We start from the raw sequence: 3,803 nt of genomic DNA on the forward strand, positions 1-3,803 counted from the left end.
TTAGAGTTGACCCTGGGTGTTGGTCTAGGGCTAAGGCACTCACTTGCATATACTTGCACTCACAATCACTCACTATCTTAAACTTAAACTTTTTCTAGGCTTTGGTCCCTTGATACTTTTGGGAGACTCGTGTAGGTGGTCCCCTAAACCCATTAGGCCTAGGCTAGGGTTTTGCTAAAACCACTACATAGAGAACCCAAAATGGGATTTTAATTGGTTAATGGCTTATTATTGGTGGTTGGCACTCCAACTCTACCAAGATACCCAACTTAGCATTTTGCCTCTAAATTCTCCCAAATTACCTACATACCCTTGGGACCCCAAATTTGACCAAAATTCTCAAATCTACCCAAAATACCCAACTTGGCTCAAAAACCATTTCAAACACCTTGAAGACACCCAAACTACCCAAAATCACCAAAATTGGCCAAATTACCAAAATAGCCCTCCTTACCCCAAAATTCCAAAAAATTCCCAAAAATCTTAAAAATTCCCAAAACATTCTAAATATTCCTAATTTCATTTTTCTAAACTACCACATCACCCAATTTGGCCAATTTGACCATCTTTGTCCAAAATACTCAAATTGCCCTTAAAAGGCCCAATCTCCCCAAATCCGCCTCAAATGTCCATCAAATTGGTCACAATTTCCCCCACTTTCAATCCTAACAAATCCAAGCTCAATTAATCCATCATTTGAACCCAATTCTGATTTAGATCAAAACCCCAATTTTGGCCCCACAATTTTGGCCCCATGAGCCCCATGACTTGGTTCCACCAAATTGAACCCATAGCCCACTCAATTGGCCACAATTTATGTTAAAATACTGTCATAATATTCCTATAAATCAAAATTGACCTTCAATTGGCCTTAGTGAAGCCTTAATTTTATTTGATTTCAACCTAAGTCCAAATAGCCCCAAATTTACCCCAAATTGGCCATGTATCAAAATCTCACCAAATTGATGGCCTTAGCCCAAAAATTTTCACTCCATCCCTTTCATAAAATATCTTCACAACATCTCCTTTGATCATTTTAACCATTCAATTTGGACTTAGCCCAAGGCTAGCCCAACCTAGACCCATGTCTAGCCCAACATGCCCAAATTGACCAAATTTAAAAAATCCTCAAAATTGACCCTCCAATTGAACTCAAAATCATTTCAATTCTTCACCAAAAATCTTCAAATTAATTATCTACACAATTTTGATCAATCAATTGGGCCAATTAACATGGCTAGCCTAGCTCAAACCCAAGCTTTGATCACATGAACCCACATTGAACCCATGCATTAAATATGACCAAACCACCTTAAAGCAATCAAATTAACTCCACCTCAGCCATTGTTCAGGCCCTAAAACTGAGCCAAAGCCCATCTAACCACCTAACCATGCACCAAAAGTCCCCCAAATTAAGGGATCTTATTTCTAAAATGCACATGCTTAAGATACCCATACTAAAACTAAAGCCCATTGCATTAAATTGCTTTGACAGATTCCCCTGGATGCCCTGAGCTCCTAGCCACCTCCCCCTGAATTTCACCCAATTCAAACCTAGAGGCCAGCTCAGCCAAATCAAATTGTAGAGATCCTCTGCCCTCCACCTAAGCACCACAATGCACCCAAACACTAGAGGTCACATCATCCAAACTGAAGGTTAGAGCCTCTCTGCCTTCCACCTAGGCAACACATTTCACCCCCCAACTGGCCATGGGCCATGACAGCAAGCCTAAGGCCATTTTTATAAAAGGCTCACCTCCACGGCCATGGAGGGAGAGCTAAAAATTTCTCTAAGAGACTTCCCCAAATTGATACCAAAGCTTCTTTGAGACCTCCTCAATGCAACCTAACCACCACATTGCACTGAATCCCCTTGTCGGAGCCCAATTTTTGAGCTCAAAACGTTGTCGGAGACCGGATAAAGCTCTCCACACCTCTAAACTCCACCAAACTCAAATTAAAATCACCCACACCTTCACCACAGTGAGAGGAGGAAAAGCCCTATCAAATCCCCCTTCCACAAAGCCTCTAGCATAGCTATAGATCAACATTCCTTAGTTTTTCCAAAGTCAGAGGAGGTCCCTAGACAGAGAATCATAATTTTCAAGTTTATATGCATTATTTTCTTAAAATAATCATGAAAATTAGCATGTTGCTTAGAAAATTCCAAGAAAATTCTGGAAGGTTTATGATGACCAGAGAGCCTTTAGGAAAATTCCTCATGAGCCAAGTCATTCAAAATACACCTAATCTTTACAAACCCTTAATCACTAAGATAACTAATTTTGAAAAATTCAAACAACAAAATGACTTGATTTTTGATCTCCACTATTGTTTAAGATCTAGAGAACTCACCATAAAAATTTTAAAGCATTTTGAGTTCATTTGGTAACTTAAGTTGATTTTTAAAGATAAATATAAATATCATTTTAGCACTTAAACTGATTTTTAAAAATCAAAATATAATTCAAAAATTTACAAAAACTTGTTTTTGAGGTCTCTGTGATCAGGGCTATTTTCTAAAAATAAAATGGAGTTTAAAATAAAAACTTGATTTTTAGCCTATTTTTAAATATTTAAATAATTAAAAATCACAAAAATAATAAAATTCATGAAAATGATCTAAATTGCTTCCTAAGCACTTAAGAACAATTAGGATATTTTTCCTAATTTTCTAAATAAAGATACTGAACTTTAAAGCTTAAAAAAATAATTTTGAAAGGCTAAAAATGGATTTTCACTAAAATAATTCCAATAAATCAAATAAAATTTAGAAAAATATAAATTTTTCTCCTCTGGGTTCTCTAACAATAGGAAGATTTTTCAATAATACAAAACTTAATTTTCCCCATTCAAAATATTTTATATTTAATAAATACCCATAAATTAAATTAATTCTTCAAATTCAAATAAAATTCAAAAAATCATGAAATTTGGTCCAAAGGTTTCTCTAGTTTAGATCTACATGCAGTAAAAGTTTCAAGGGATTAGGATTTGCCTTGGTCAAGTTAGGAGTTTTCTTTGAAAAATCCTATTTTTGCATAAAAATAATTATATAAATTAAATTAAAATTTCAAAGATCATATTTTCTCCTCTGATGTTTTAATTGGACCATGAATGAGGTAGGATAAAAATTTCAAAATCATTTGGATTAAATTTGATGAATTATGAAGTGTTAGAGCCTTAGGGGCAAATGTGTAATTTCAAAAATTTAGCATTAATTAACATTTAGGCTTAATTTAAGGAGGGAAATGGGCAACCTCTGATCTTAATTTGGATGTTTGAAATACAAGGGGTCAATTGGTAGAAACCAACCTCACTTTCTTAATTGAAAAGATAAGTTAATATTTGGAAGTTTATTAAAAAAAAATAACCCTAGCACTTGGGGTATGACCTTTGAAGTTAATAATTAATCAATTTAATACCCCTATTTGATTTTCAAATGAAATTCAAATAATGAATCATAACGACCTAAAGCTTAACATTTTCAAAACTAATTAAGACACTCACCTAGGTCTTAAGGGCTTAGTAGTGACTTTGGCTAAATCAAGTTTCATTTAAATAAGGATTATAAAAGTAAATATCATTGAAAATGAGAACATCTTTTAAACACTGCAAGCCCAATTAGGACCAGAATTTGGCTAAGTGTTCCAATAACACTATCTTGGCCCTTTAAGGGTCTTCACCCATATAATTCTTAAATTGAATTACGAGTGATAATTACCCTATTCTTAGGGATAATTGATACATCAATATTCATTGAGCATTAGGGTGTTTACAAGATGAATTATTAAGCAACATAA

This window comes from Phalaenopsis equestris, unplaced genomic scaffold (assembly GCF_001263595.1).
Source record: "Phalaenopsis equestris unplaced genomic scaffold, ASM126359v1 Scaffold234656, whole genome shotgun sequence".
Taxonomy (NCBI): domain Eukaryota; kingdom Viridiplantae; phylum Streptophyta; class Magnoliopsida; order Asparagales; family Orchidaceae; genus Phalaenopsis; species Phalaenopsis equestris.